Raw genomic sequence first — 15,422 nt, forward strand, 5'->3', positions numbered from 1 at the left:
ACTCGTGGCTTTGGGAAATGAGGAGGTGTTTTTGTCAGGTGAGGAGGGGGTGCAGCTGTGGCTGGGGGGACACTGGCTGTGCTCTGAGCCTGGTGGCACCAAGGACACCACATTGCAGCCCCTCAGCTGTGCTGGCCTCACTCCCTTTGCTGCTCCATCCAGGTTTAGCCCAGTGTGTGGAGTCCCTGCCTGAGGAGGGGTCCTGGCTTTCTAAGGGTCTGTGATATATCTTAATCAGTGTCTGCACTGTTGCATCCCTTCTCCCCTCCCCCTGCTCCCTGGGGATGCCATCCAGCCCTGTGATTTATGGCCCTTCAGTGCATTTCCTGTGCTCCTGGAGAACTTGTGTTTAATTTTTATGCCTGTTATCCTTCAGGGAGAGAAGGGAAAGCTTGGGAGCCCTGAGTGGAACTAAAGCAGCACATTTTAGTGCCTCCATTCTCCCTCACTTTTGTATTGTGGGTTGAAGTGATTCTACAAAAATCATGGGATGGGGTACTCAGTGGATCAGCTCCAGCCTTGCAAGGGCTGGGCCCAGCTGCTTTTGCTGCCTGAATTCCATAGGACTTGCACAGTAAAGGGGAATTCAATGTAAGAGCAGGGAATGGCCTTAAACTGAAGGAGGGTAGATTTCAATTAGAGATTAGGAGAAAATTCTGCTCTGTGAGGGTGGGCAGGCCCTGGCACAGGGTGCCCAGAGCAGCTGGGGCTGCCCCTGGATCCCTGGCAGTGTCCAAGGCCAGGTTGGACAGGGTTTGGAGCAGCCTGGGCTAGTGGAAGGTGACCTTTATTCCTCTTGATTTTGCTCTTGGTGAGGTTTTTCTACAGCACCTCTTTTCTACTTCCACTCCAGGTTATCAGTCAACTTCTTAGACCTCACCCAGGTCTAATTTAACATCCATGGGGGCACAAAGAGCTGAGCATGCATGCTGTGCACCCTTCCCTGTGAGGAGTATCCCTGGATACCCTGTCTGGACACTGTGCCAGGATTTTTGCTAGTGGGTGCTGAGGGTGACCCAGACAAAAAATGCCTTGGTTATGTCCTGGTTATGTCCCTACCTGGCACATCTCTCATGCTGAGCAGGTCAGCCAGGTATCTCAGCCATGGCAGGGAAAGGAAAGCACTTTAAATTAAAGTTCTAGGAGGATCTTGGGTCACAGAGAAACTGACTTAAGGCAGAACATTTTAATTCCACCAAAGAATAGTTTCAAGTTAGCTAACCCAAAGTAAAATCTTCAGTTTCAGAAGCACGTTTTCCAGCTATTAAATAAAGAAATGAACAAAACCATGAAAAAGTTTTACTGTGGGACATTTCACTTTGAGAAACTGTTTTTTCCTGAGCCATCATGACCAAAAATTCCTGCCTGCCCCTATCCTTGAGCATTAACCTGATGGAGGAGTTTTTGTGGGATTTCTGATACCTGAGCCAACCAGAACCACCCCCCAGAGCCCAGCCCTGGGAACACAACCACCTCTGTCTGCTGCACTTCCAGCTCCATGCTAAGCAGCTCAGAGTCTTAGCTCGGAAAGTCCCGGCCCTGATCCTTGCAGACAGCAGCAGCTTTGCTTTCCAGCACTGCACACCCTCCCAGAAAGTCGTGGATTATCTGCTTACCCTCCCTCCATGTCCTGGTTCCTGCAGGGTGAAGAAGCACAGAGAAGAAGCACGGGGAGAGTGACAAAGCCCAAGTGCCCAGCCAGCCCTGGTGAGTGACTGTGTGTGTTTGTTCTTGGATGTGGAGTGCTGGGAGAGATCCTGGGTCCCCACTTGGGGGACACAGCAGTGGGATTTGGGGCAGCACCATCCTGGCAGCAGATGAGCTGTACAGGTACCTTGGTTCTGGGGTCAGCCTGAGGATTCCCCCCTTGGAGCCTGCTGGAGAGGCTGATTCTCCCTCACCCTGGCCTAGTGTGAGTGTTCAGAGAGTCAGAGGCTGATGGATTTGCTGAGAATCTGCCCCTGTCCCCAGTGCTGCTGGTGATGGAGTTGGGATCACTTTAACCCCAGGCAGGTACCCTGGAGGTGCTCAGGGAAAGTCTGAATGTGGCACTCAGTGCCCTGGTCTGGTTGACAAGGTTGGACTCAATGATCTCAAAGGTCTTTCCCAGCCTAATTCTGTGCTTCTTGAGTCTGTGATTACACCTGTGTTGTTTTAAATGTCTGCATTTTAGATTAATTGCTAGAAGTCCTTTTGCAGTTTGCAGGGGGAGGTGAAGGTGAGTGAGCCTTGTGAGTGACTGGAGGTGCAGTGTGCTCCTGGCTCTGCTGGGCACATCCCAGAGCTGGGGTGTGAGGGGGCAGCTGGGTGGCAGTGCTGCCCATGGGGAGTGCTGTGCTTGGGGCAGGCAGGGGCACAGCTGCTGTGTGGGGCTGGGGTCCCAGGGTTTGTCAACCTCTGCTCTGTCTCTGACAGGGGGGCCAGAGCAGCCTCTGGCACTTGGGCTGGGAGGAAACATTCCTGTGCTATTTCCTTGTTTGCTTGTCAGTGCCTAGGTCAGGACAGAGGAGTTCCCCATCCCCAAAGGGACACAATTTAGGAAGTTTAACATCCCCCAGACCTAGCTTGGGCAGTGGAGTGAACTTAAATCACCTCTGTGAAGCAGAGGTTTTCCGGAGGGATGGGAAGGGATTTAGGGATCAGCTGCAGTGGTAGCATGACCTGAGGGTTGGGAAATGCTGGCCTGGGAATGACTGTGGCTATTGGAAGCTTGCTGTGCTTCCTGAGCCATGGGGTCAGGGAGGGCTGGGGCTGGGAGGGCTCTGCCTGCTCTGCTGGGAGTTTCCCTGTGGTAAGAATGGATTAGCAGGACTTCAGGGCAGTAAAACCTAGAGTTTGCTTCAGCAGAGGGTGAAGATTTTGGGGTGTCCTCATTCTGTGCTCAACTCATGGCAGGAAGATGCAGCAGTGTAGTTTTTAGCAGTGGATTTTCTCTTCCAATTCCTGGACAGATGGATGAAAGCAGAAATTACAGATTAACAGAGTGGATAAGGAAGGGACCTTAAAAACCATCCAGTCTCTGTCCCCTGGGCAGGGACACCTTCCACTGTCCCAGGGTGCTCCAAGCCCATCCAGGCCAGCCTTGGACACTGCCAGGATCCAGGGGTTCTCAGTTTCCAGTTCAGCAGGGTTTGCAGAACTTGTGTTTTAATTGGTGTCACAGTTGGAGTTTTCCTTTGGATATTATGTGGAAGAGAGAAGAAATAAATGTGATCAGATAAAACTTCTTACCACTGAGGTGGGAGCTCTGCTGTGTGTGATGGACCCCCAGAGGTACCACATACAGTAAAGAGGGATTTACTTGGAAATCTAACCCAGGAAACTCCAAATAACAGCAGGGAAAAGATTCACCTGAACTTCTTCAAATCAAAATTAGGTAGTTGAGGGAGAAAGGGAGCTTGGGTTTGATCAGATTTGTCTATAACCAGCTTCTGTTCCAGCTGCCCATGGTGGTAGTGAGGATATTTTGACACAAAATATTCTGGCACACGGATAGGTTGAACAAATGACCTGACTAAAAATCCTTTTCTGCATGACTACTGTACCCTAATTCCACAGACCAGGATTTAACTTAGGAAATGAAATTGTGGGATTCAGCAACATTGAAGAAATACATGGATTTTTACTACTGAAGACATTTTTACAAAGAACGTTGCCAGGAATTTTTCCAAGTTTTGTTTTGGCTGTTGGCATATTTAGTAGAGTTTTGAAGTGTGGACCCTTCTTTTTGTACAAGGTATTTACTGTAAGTGAAGTTCTTTCCTTTCTCAGGACTCTGAGCCCCTGAACACTAGTGGCTGATTATTTGCTCTTTCATTTTTCACTTCTCCCTGCACTTATGGTGGCACACAGAATAAAGGTAGAGTCCAGAAGGAGCTGCAGAGCTGCCTGTTCCTTGGGAAATATTTCAGTGGGGAAATGTCTGTCATTCAGGCAGTTAGAGAAGAACATAGAGAGTGACTGAAGAACAAGGAAGGCTGATGAAAATGCCCCTTATTCCAGGAATTCAGGGGAAGTGTTGGAAATAGTTGTTATTGAGTCCATCCTTACAGGGCTGGGAGTGCCCCATAATGACAGGACACAGGAGCATCCTTAGATGGCTCAGGAAAAACAGAATGGCTGAAATTTTCTGGTGTCTCAGAAAAGGCCAGGGTGGAGGGGGCCAGCAGGGCTGTGAGCACACCTAAATAAATCCAGGCTCTAATCACCTGCTCAGGTTAGCAGCTCAGGCAGTTCTGTCTGGCCAGGATCTGTGGTGACCTTCTTAGCACCCCATGGCCAAGGAAGGAAGGGATGTAACAGCTTCTTAATTTAGAGAACACAGGTCAGGAGGAGGTTGCAGATCCTGGAACCTGGTGGGGGCAGGAGCTGGGAAGGGCTGCAGTGCCCAGGGCAGAGGAGCCTGTGGAACAGGACCCTCACAGGGCTTGTGGTGGAGCCTAAAAAAGCCAAACTCTGGGACTGAGCTCCCCTCTGTGCTTAGGGTGCCTCTGTCAGGGAAGGGGTGGTTGGATCACTCAGGGTGGAACTCATTCCAGAGGCTCCACAGGAACTGTGAACCATCAGAAACCAGGCTGCAGAGGGCACAAGCAGAAATTGCCCCCAAATGCACTCTCTCCAATCTCTATCTGCTGTAAAAACAAATCGAAGACATGCACAAAAAAATTTCAGAGTTAAAACTCATGTTCTAAGTAGGCTCCTGGGAAGGATTGCCCCTGTCTGTGCTGGGATGATATCATGGTATGTGCAGTACCTGGGAGTGGTTGGCTGGAGCACATTCCCAAGGGTCTGGAGGAGGTTGTGGCTGGAGCAGGCTCCCTCCTGTCCCATGGCAGTGGCTGTGGAGCCCCCTGGCAAAGGCAGGCTGGGAAGAAAGCTCTCCTCACAGAGACCCCAGTCCCTGACCACTCTGCAGGGAAGCAGAGGAGTTTTGGGATGTTCTTGGCACACAGTCTCTAATGGAAGCAAAGCACAGAGTCCCAGAATGGTTTGGGTTGGAAAGGACCTTAAAACTCATCCAGTGCCACCCCTGCCCTGGGCAGGGACACCTCTCACCATCCCAGGCTGCTCCAAGCCCTGTCCAACCTGGCCTTGGACACTGCCAGCATGAGGGGTTGTTTTGGTTGAGGATGGTTAGGGGTCATTTAATCAAGAATCACAGGGTTGGAAGAGACTTCAAGATCATCAAGTCCAACCCAGCTCAACACCCCAACTGAACCATGGCACATCCAGTGTGTTTTTAAACACATCCAGGGATGGTGGCTCCATCACCCCCCAGGCAGACCACTCCAGTACTTGATCACTCTTTCCATAAAATCTTTTTCCTAATATCCAACCTAATTTTCCCTTGGCACAGCTTAGGACTGTGTCCTCTGGTTCTGTCAGTGCTGCCTGGAGAATGAGACCACCCCAGCTGAGCACAGGCACCTTTCAGGGAGCTGTAGGGAGTGATGAGGTCACCCCTGAGTCTCCTTTTCCCCAGGCTGAACAACCCCAGCTCCCTCAGCCATTCCTCACAGGTTTGTGTTCCAGCCCCTCACAGGGTTTGTGTTCCAGGCCCTCACAGGGTTTGTGTTCCAGCACTCACAGGTTTGTGTTCCAGCCCCTCACAGGTTTGTGTTCCAGCCCCTCACAGGTTTGTGTTCCAGCACTCACAGGTTTGTGTTCCAGCACTCACAGGGTTTGTGTTCCAGCACTCACAGGGTTTGTGTTCCAGCACTCACAGGGTTTGTGTTCCAGCCCTCACAGGGTTTGTGCTCCAACACTCACAGGTTTGTGTTCCAAGCCCCTCCCCAGCCTCGTTGCCTCCTCTGGATGTGCTCAAGCATCTCAAGGTCCTTCCTAAACTGAGGGGCCAGAACTGGACACAACACTCAAGGTGTGACCAAGGTGCTGAGTACAGGGAAGAATGACCTCCCTTCTCCTGCTGGCCACACTGTTCCTGTCCAGACCAGGGACCATTGCCTTCTTGGCCACCTGGGCACACTGCTGGCTCATGTCCAGCCTGCTGACCAGCACCCCCAGGTCCCTTTGTGCCTGGGCACTGTCCAGCCACACTCGTCCCCAGCCTGTAATGCTGCAGGGTTATTGTGGCCAAAATGCAGGACTCGAAACTTGGACTTGTTATAGTTCATCCCACTGGACTCTGCCCATCCATCCAACTGTTTCAGGTCTCTTTGCAGAGCCCTCCTACCTTCCAACAGATGGACACACACTCCCAGCTTAGTGTCATCTGCAAATTTATTAACGAAGGTCTCAGTGCCCTCATCCATGTCATCAGTGAAAACATTGAACAGGACTGGCCCCAGCACAGGCCCCTGGGGGACCCACTGGTGTGCAGTGTTTGCAGACAGCAGGAGTGGTGTCTGCAGGCTCAGCCCTGGTGTTGTCCAGCTCTGAACTCTCAGGGATGGAGCCATCCCCTCCCTGTGCCCCCAGTGCCTGTGGGAGCTGACTGAGCTGGGCTGGCTGGGACTGGGGACCTGGGCAGTCCCAGCAAGGATCAGGTTTTCCAGGGACAGACAAGTCCTGCCACACTGAGCTGCTGTTCTTGATCCTTCAGAGATGGACATTGGGTGAGTGAGGGAAGAGGAGCTGCTAATTAACCCTTTATAAACACCCTCATGGTTCTGTCCCTGGGCTTACCTGGGCTTTTAGATAAGCAAATTAACTGCCTGAACTCTCAGCTCTGCCAAGGCAATAGGAGAGATGCCAAGTGAAGCAGGACAGGACCCTGTGCTCAGGACCTTGATGGTGCAGTCTGAGAGTGGAAGATTGTGTGGCTCAGCTGGAATCTGGGAAGAGCAGAGTACTGGGTCTTATTTAAGGGCTGTAAGGCTGAACAAAAAATAACAGAATCATGTTTGATCCCTCAGCCACGAGTTCCCACAGCAAACATGATCCAGTGCATTGCACCACACCTGCTTTGGGATGTAAAACCTGGACAAGCCACAGAAACTCCACAGAAAATAACACCTTGCTAAGGCAGTGATTCATCAGTAGAGCTGAGCTGGTTTTCTGTGATCAGCCCAAATGTTTCATTCTTTTAAGAGCTGAGCAAGTGATTCTTAATGAGCACTCAGTTTTGTGCAAGTCTTGATCTTACTGAAATAAGATGTCGATTTAAATTATCTGACTGGGGGATTTTTGTTTTTCTTTTTTCATTTCGGGCTTCCTTTTTGAAATCATCTGTGTCTCAGAACCTCTCAAGACTTGGAGGTTAATTCAGATTAAGGTAGTGCGTGAATGGAAAATGTAAAATCTTTTCCCAAGTAACTGTTTGTGCAAACACCAGACAGATTAAGGCACAAGTCCCTTCACTGCTGTGGCTGTGCTCAAACTTTGGGTGAAAATACTGGCAGAATGTCCTCTCCTGGGTGCAGCTTTGTGGCTGCATTCCTCAGTTCTGGAGCTGGAATGTGAGTCAGAAAGGAGGGAGTCAAGGGGTGCCTTAAAATGAGAGTACAGAAATAGATCTCCCTGCACATCTTTTCTCAGCTTCCCCTTACAAGGCTGCATTGACGTGTGCTGGATGGGGTATGATGTCTCTGGCCTTGGCAGATACATCAAACACGACATGTGAGCATGGATTTAGGAGTTTTTTAAGGAGACAAATAAGGGTTAGCAAGAAATGCAGAAAAGATAAACAGTGAGGTGGCCACAGTCCTTCATCTATAGGAATCCAGGCCTGAGATTTGCTTCCAGCTCGGCCTGAACTGGAGATGTCAGGAAACAAGCCAAAAAGTTGCTTATTTTGCCATTTCATCATCAAATGTGCTGTTTCCCTGAGGCACTGGCCTTTCCCAGGCAGTGCTGTGACAAAAGATGTGGTGGAACATTGGGGACCTTGTGCTGCCTGGGGAGGCTGGGCTGTGCCATGCAGAGCTGGGAGATGATTCCATACCCTGTGTTTGTGATGGGGGGGTTTCTGCTAAAATCCTTTCTTTTAGTTTCTTCCCAAGGGTGGGGGTTCCATTGGCAGGACAGGGTCTGTGGATCAGTGGGGCTGAGCTTGGGATGTGCTGGAGCTTGGAGGGTGATGTGGGTCCCCAGCTTTGCTCTGGAGATTGCCCAGGGAACGGGCACGGCCCCGAGGCTGCCAGAGCTCCAGGAGCTCCAGGACAGCGCTGCCAGGGATGCTCAGGGTGGGGTTCTGGGGGTGTCTGTGCAGGGCCAGGGGCTGGGCTGCTCATCCTGGGGGTCCAGCTCAGAACATTCCCTGATGCTTTGGGACAAACACATGGGCTGTTCCTACCCCCTTCCCAGGAGAGGCACAGAGGGGCTGTTGCAGCCTTGGTCTCTTGCCTGTTTTTCCTGTTGTGCTGGGGAAAGCCTTGTAATCAAACCTTGTTTCATTCCTCCACATCTTTCCCTACAAGCCTGGCTTTGCTGTGCTGTGGGGAACCAGGACATCTGCACCCTGTTCACCTCCTCAGAGAATCTTGGAATCATTGCAGTTGGAAAGACCTCCAAGATCATCAAGTCCAACCTTTACACAGCACTGCCAAGATCATCACTAACCATGTCCCCAAGTGCCACATCCACATGTTTTTTGGTTGCTTCATGGATGGTGACTTCACCACTGTCCTGGGCAGCTTTTTCCAATGCCTGACCACCCTTTTAATGAATAAATTTCCCCCAGTATCCAATCTGAATCCCCCCCTGGCACAACTTGAGGCCGTTTCCTCTTGTCCTGTCCCTTTTTCCCTGGGGGCAAAACCAGAGTTGTGGAGAGCCAGAAGGAATCCCCCCTTTCTGCTCTCTTCAAATCCTATCTTCCCTGAGCCTGTTGGAGTGGGGTGCACTGAACCATCCCTTGGCTTCCCACAGTACTGGTCTGAGCCAAGGAGAAGTTTGTCGGGGCAGGGAGAGGTTTGTGGGCCACTGAGCTTTCTCTGATGTTGTTAATTATCCATCATTTCTTGCCCTACTTTTCCTACAAGCCTTCCCTGCCTGCTCAGGGTCTGCTGGGACTCAGGAAAGTCCTTGTGCTTCTTCTGGGCTGGGTGGCTGAGCCCCACAGAGATGTTCTGAATCTGTTCCTTGTCCAACTCTGCCTCTCACTGTCTGTGCCTTGATCTTCCTTGTACCCCTCCTGCTAGATCCAAAAAGTCTGCTGCATTCTTTTTTTTTGTTTTTTCCCCATTTTCTTGTCATAGCTTTGAATGCCTTTATTATTCCTTTTTCCTCCTCTGGCAGAGGTGTCTCTGCTTATAATCTTCTTAGCACTGAGGCAGCCTGTTCATTTCAAAGAAAGCTGCTTTAAAGGCAGGTGTGAGCCAGACTTGGCCGATTCTTTCTTTTCCCCTGTGGCTTGAAGGGCCTGAAAATATTCCTGTAATCATTTCAAAGCATCCCAGCATGGTTTAGGTTGGAAGGGAGCTTAAAGCTCCTCTCCTTCCACCCCTGCCATGGGCAGGGACACCTTCCACTGTCCCAGGCTGTCAGGAAAATTAAGCCACAAACACCAGAGGTTTATGTCCAAAAAGGAGACAGAGGAGTCCTTTTGCTTTATTCAAATAAAGGGAGTGGCCATGGGATCTCTCCAATTTTTGGAGGACACAGCCTCTTTTTTAGCATATTTTCCTGGCCACATATTCCTCTCACTTTCACTGTTAGCTGAGGTACTTGAGAGGTAGAGATTTTCTGGAATGCCTGATACCTGAGATACCCCCTTAATGTATAACCTTCCCTTTTAATTTTTAATTCTTATGGAATTCATAGTTTTTCCCCATTGCTTCTTTCATCTATCAAGATCCAATTTCATTTATCAGCAAACCTACAGTTTGTTTGTAAAGGCAAATATATTTTTTTTCCCATTCATCAATCAGTGGAATCCATCCCATTGTTTCTTTTCTCTCTCAGTGCTAGTCTGGATCTACCAGCAGATGCACAACTTGAGCCATTCCTCTCAGGGTGATGCAGGGAATGAACTGCAGGGCTTTGGCTGACCCCATGCAGCTCTTGGGTGATGGGCACGGGACACAAATGGGACTTCACTCAAGTTCTGCTCCCCTCATGCTGTTCTCTTTCCAGCCAGCCCTTCTCCAGCTCATGGCACTGCTGTGTTCAAAGTGCAGCAGCTCCAGGGTCCAAGGGAGTGGAGCAGGGTGTCCCTTGTCACTCAGACTGGGCATTCCAGCCCTGATGGCCACTGGACCCAGCAGGGATGTGGGTGTGAGTCTGTGCTTGTCCTGCAGCCTCACCCAGAGCCTGCCTGTGGCAGCAGCCTGCAGGAGGCAGTGGGATGCAGCCCCCTCAGATGGGCTGCACTGGCTGCAGCAGCCAGAGCTGGTGGATGCTGTCAGGAGCTGGGGGATTCCTGCAGGAATGGCTGGGGGTGCATTTGGGAGAGCCCTGGGGCAGTCCTGGGGGCAGGCAGCCCCAGCCTGCCCTGTTCACCCTGTGTCTGTGCAGACACCCCTGGAACACTCCAGGGAAATGGCCCCTGCTCGTGCCCCAGTCTGCAGCAGCACTGCATCCCTCCTGTGGGACAGGGACAGGCAGCTGGGGGGACTCCTTACCCTGCTGCAGAAGCCAGGGAGTGAAGTTTGCTATGCCAGCACCACCTTCTGCAGGAGACTTCTTTTCTTCCCCGATGCTTTCCTTCTTCTCAGAGTCTGCAAGTGCATTTGTGTTGTTTACCTGACCCTGCCATGTGGTCACAGCCTTTTCAGCCTCTGCCTTGGCTCCTGTTACACTTCCCAAAGCCTCTTCACTGCCTGGCTCCTCTAATCCTTCCAGGAGCACCCATGTTTTATACCTTGGTTATGCCTCCCTTCCTTTTAATTAATTTTTCACAGTGCTTTGCTTGTCCCTGGTGCCCTTTTTGATTTAATTTATTGCTCACTAGCCACCACAGCACCTGGGCAAGCCTGTAATTTATCTCTTCCTGTGTCCCTTGCCCCCCCTCAGTCCTCTCTCATTATTGATTCCTCCAGTTTGATTTCACCCTGCACTTGCCAGCATCATCTCCCACCCTGCCCTCCCACTCAGAATTGCTTGGATGAGTTTTCACCCCCCCATTTGTGACCTTGCATTGTAATTCCTGACCCAACAAGGCTGGGATTGCTGCTTGTTGGATCCCCTCCCTTGCTTGGGCTTGGCTTCCAGCCCAAACGTCTCAAAATTAACTCTGGGTGATTCCCATCCCATTCCCAGTGAGTCTCATCCACATGGAAGGGGTTGATGGCCTGACCTGGTGTAGCTGTGCTGAGTTTGCTGCAGGCAGGGAGGTGTTCCAGGAACAGGGATGGGCTGGGCTTAGCTTGGTCCCAGCTCTGAACAAGGAGGGAATTCTGAGCCCCCAGCAGCTCTTTGTTCCTGCCATATCCTGGAGAGGAGGATGTGCAGCTGAACCTGCCCTGGGGAGCCCTGGCTGCTCCCAGCCCAGCTCTCCTGCTGCTCTGAAGCTTTCTCCTGCTCTGCCTCTAAACAGTGAGGAAATTGTGGAAGGAAAGAAGGAATAAATGACTTTTCTTGTCTTTTAGCTGCCCTGTGGCTGGCACAGCCCAGCTCCCCAGAGCTCAGACAAAGAGGGAACCCCCGCTTTGCTCCATGGCTGTGAGGAATTGAGAGCTTTTATTTGCCACCATAAATGGTCCATTTACTTACAGAGCAGTCCCTGCCATTACCACAATGGCTTTGGAAAGCACATTACTGCAGATGTTCAGGTTATTTTGTCATCTGTGGCCATGTGATTTGCAAGCTGAGCCCAAAAGTGGGAAAGGGGTCAGAGGATGGGAACCATATGTTTGTTAAAAACACACAGCAAGGCAAGATCATGAGTCATTACCTGCTCCCCTGTAGAACAGGCACAAAACACAGCAGGCTGAGGCTCAAAGGAGTGGGTATCTACCTATCCCTGTTCCTGCTAAAAAGTACTTTGCTCATTATGGGATTTCCATTTTCATGGGATCTTGTGTAGCTGAGCTGGTTGTGTCTGATGGAGGAGCAGGGTGTATAAAGGATGGGGCTGGAACTGGCAGTGGCTGTGATTGGATATATCATGTCCTTTGGGTATTGGGGAAAGGTTCTTCCCCACAGGGCAGTGCCCAGGGAACAGCCCTGAGGCTGCCAGAGCTCCAGGAGCTCCAGGACAGCGCTGCCAGGGATGCTCAGGGTGGGGTTCTGGGGGTGTCTGTGCAGGGACAGGGGCTGGGCTGGCTCATCCTGGGGGACCCTCCCAGCTCAGGATATTCCAGGATTCTATCATTGTACCTCCTGACTCCCAGGGCATCAAACTGGTAATCAATGTTGTGAGTGTAAGAGCCCTGGGATATTATCACCATGTGGAAAATGAGGAGGTACAGCAGGCACTGCATGGGTCATGTAGAGCTTAGGAGATCTCACAGGAACCAGGGGAGCATCGTTGGTTTAATTGGTGGTTGGTGATAAATACCTGTAGTTGCACAGTGAGATATTGGCATGGTTAGATTTGGTTAAGGAATAAAATGTGGGAACTGCAGGACTGTAATTGCCTGTGGCCTGGAGGGGCTGGCTGCTGCACTCAGCAGGGTGTGTAGGAAACATGGGAACCTGTTAATTCCATTAGTTTTATTCTATTATCTCTCTTTTATTCCCTTTTCTTCGTCATTCTCCCTGTTCCCCATTCTCTCTTCAGTTGAGTTTGGCACTGCAGGTAGGATCACCCTGTAACTCCTGAAGGTAGGTCAGTTCCTGATGCAGTCAGGGAAAACCTGTGGGTGTCTGGGAGGTGCTGACCTTCTTCCAAATTAAGAAGCTCTCCTTGTCCATCTTTGACAATTTTTATCAATGCTCAAACCAAGGAGCTCCCTTCTCCTTCTGTCTCCAGGAACAGAAATATCCTTTTTCCATGTAGGAGCAGCCCCCCTTCTACCCATCCTTACATTACCCTACTTTTTACAAGGGTGTGGGGTGATAGGAGAAGGGGAAAGGCTTTAAGCTTAAGGACGGCAGGGTTAGGTGGGATATTGGGGAGAAATTGTTCCCTGTGAGGGTGGGCAGGTCCTGGCACAGGGTGCCCAGATCAGCTGTGGCTGCCCCTGGATCCCTGGCAGTGCCCAAGGCCAGGTTGGACATTGGGGCTTGGAGGAGTCGTGGAAGGTGTCCCAGTCCATGGCAGGGGTGGAATAGGGTGGGTTTTAAGGTCCCTTGCCACCCAAACCCTTCAAGCAGTCCCTTCAAGAGCACTTTGCAGCACTTTGGGAGGATTTGTTTCCCAGCTGTCCAAGGAAACCTTTAAAGAAGCTGGAGACCATTTGGGGGTCAGACAAGTGGCACAGTTTGAGATTCAAAGTGAGACTCCAACTTGAGCAAGTCAAAAAACTGGAGGGGAAAGCTCTACTTCACTGATAGACTACAAAGAGGGGATCCTACTTTGTGCTTTGTGAAGATTGTGTGGAGACAGTAAGTGACAGACAAGGATGTGTTTGGATCTGTTTGGATAATTTATCTTCTATTGTGAATTTTGAGAAGCACCCCAGGCCCTTCTGTGTGGTGATTGATTCAATCCATCTGCCTTCCCTGGGAATGACACCTCTTCCCCTCTCCATGGGCTCTCTGCAAACAAGGAGCTATAAATAAACACCAGTATCTCTATTTGCAGGGAGTGGAAAGCTGCACTGGAGCTTTGCCTTTGTACTTGTAAATACAAATGGGCAGGTAAGGGATGCTCCAAGCAAAGCCAGGCAGAAATTGGGAACACACATAGATGCTGCTTGGTGGCACATGAAATCTGCAGAACTGTAAAATCAGGTGTTACTGTTTTGTAATTTCAGGGGAAAAGTGTGAAAGGGATGGAGAGTTTTTGGTCTGGACCCAGCCACGTCTTTCAGTGAACTTTTTCTTTCTCATGCTCACAAGCAGAGGATAAATGCTGCAGTTTGTACTGCTGGAGGTCAAGGTTTGATGGACTGGCAGCAGTGATGCACTGGGAGGGGTGGAGGAAGCTGCACTTACCTTTCCTGCCTGTGCAAAGTCTGCTGAGACCCATCTGCAAGGAGATTTGGGGGAAAACCTTCTTGTAGGGCCCTGGTGGTGCCTCTGGTGTCCTGTGGGATGCAGGCAGGAATTAAAGGCTGGACATGGTGTGGCAGTGTCAACTGGAGCTGCTGGAAAGTTGATGAGCAATGTAAAACTTGGCTCCGGGAGTCTGTGGGTGAAGGAATTCCCATAGATACAGATACAGCTCATGGGCACCCTCAGTGTGGGAAATGTGTGCAGGGAAGAGAACAGAGCTGGGAAGGGGCTGGAGAATTCCTGAGGGAGCTAGGAAAGGAGAAAAGGAGGCTCAGAGGGGCCCTTGTGGCTCTGCACAAACTCCCTGACAGGAAGGGACAGCCGGGGGGGATTTGGGTCTGGGAGCAGGGACAGGAGGAGAGGGAATGGCCTCAATTGCATCAGAGGAGGTTTAGGTTGGATATTGGGAAAACTTCTTCCCTGAAAGGCTGGTCAGGCACTGGAACAGGGCAGTGGAGGAGTCCCCATCCCTAGAGGTGTTCCAAAAATGTCCTTGGGGACTTGGATTGTTGCTGGGCTTGGCAGTGCTGGGTTACTGGTTGGACACAGAGATCTTAAAGGGCTTTTCCAGTGGTTCTGTGGTTCCATGAACCTGGAGGATGAGTGCATCATGCTGCTCAGAGCCAGCTGCAGAGCCTCAGTTAGGAGCTGTTCTGTCACTCTGCAGGGCAGCTTTTCTAAGAGAAGCATCCCCCAGAATGGCTTCCTGAGCTTTTCTCTACGTGGTGCCATTTCTTCCTCCTGAGCACTTGTCCTCAGAGCTGTCTCCTTTCTCAACTGTGATCCAGAGGTCAGGAGCTCCATCCCAGAGCCACTGGCTGGAAAATCCTTCACCATCTCTTACCAACACTGATGGAATCTCAGCAGAACACCCAGCCCCAGGAGGGGCAGAACACCCACCCCAGGAGGGGCTCTGCCTGCTGCTCTGCTCTCCTTATTTCCTTGCAAACTATTTCCAGAGTGCCTGCAGTAGTCCCTCGGGGTGTTTGTGCTTCTGTGCCTTCATCCTGTGCATCCTCTGTGTGCACTCAGTGCCAGGGCTGCCGTGCTGGTGCAGAGGAGCTGTTCCCAATCTGGGATAACATCCCCTGCATTCAGCTGACTTGCATTTCCTCCTTATCCTTGGTATTAATCCCAAACTTGCAGAATCACCAGGTATTAGGATTTGATAGAGCCACTGCTCTTTGTGTGCCGAGGCAGCTGATGGAAGCCTTAATACTGCAGGTGGTGAGCTGCCAAGCCATCCAAAGCCAGGCTGCATTAGCACTCTGATATCAGAAATATCCCTCCTGATAGCAGCAAGATCCCTCCAAGGAGAGCTGGGGAGAGCAGGCTGCATTCATTGCCTTTGTGCCTGGGCTGGTGTGTGAGCACATCCAGAGCCCCTCCTGTGAACCTGGATATTGCTGTGAAAGCAGAAG

The 15,422-nt window shown here is 50.9% G+C and overlaps 1 protein-coding gene across 4 annotated transcripts in view; it reads left to right on the forward strand.

Annotated features, from left to right (window-relative positions):
* RALY (RALY heterogeneous nuclear ribonucleoprotein) overlaps positions 1-15,422 on the forward strand; it is a 120,778-nt gene that overhangs the window by 38,510 nt on the left and 66,846 nt on the right. For 3 of the 4 annotated variants that reach the window (XM_033074841.1, XM_033074845.1, XM_033074842.1), the window contains exon 2: positions 1,644-1,707. The exons of the other annotated variant lie outside the window; for it this stretch is intronic. The gene's annotated coding sequence lies outside the window, so the exon portion shown is untranslated. The remainder of the gene's footprint in view (positions 1-1,643; positions 1,708-15,422) is intronic. 4 annotated transcript variants of the gene reach the window in all.

The sequence above is a fragment of the Catharus ustulatus genome, chromosome 17 (assembly GCF_009819885.2).
Source record: "Catharus ustulatus isolate bCatUst1 chromosome 17, bCatUst1.pri.v2, whole genome shotgun sequence".
Lineage (NCBI taxonomy): Eukaryota > Metazoa > Chordata > Aves > Passeriformes > Turdidae > Catharus > Catharus ustulatus.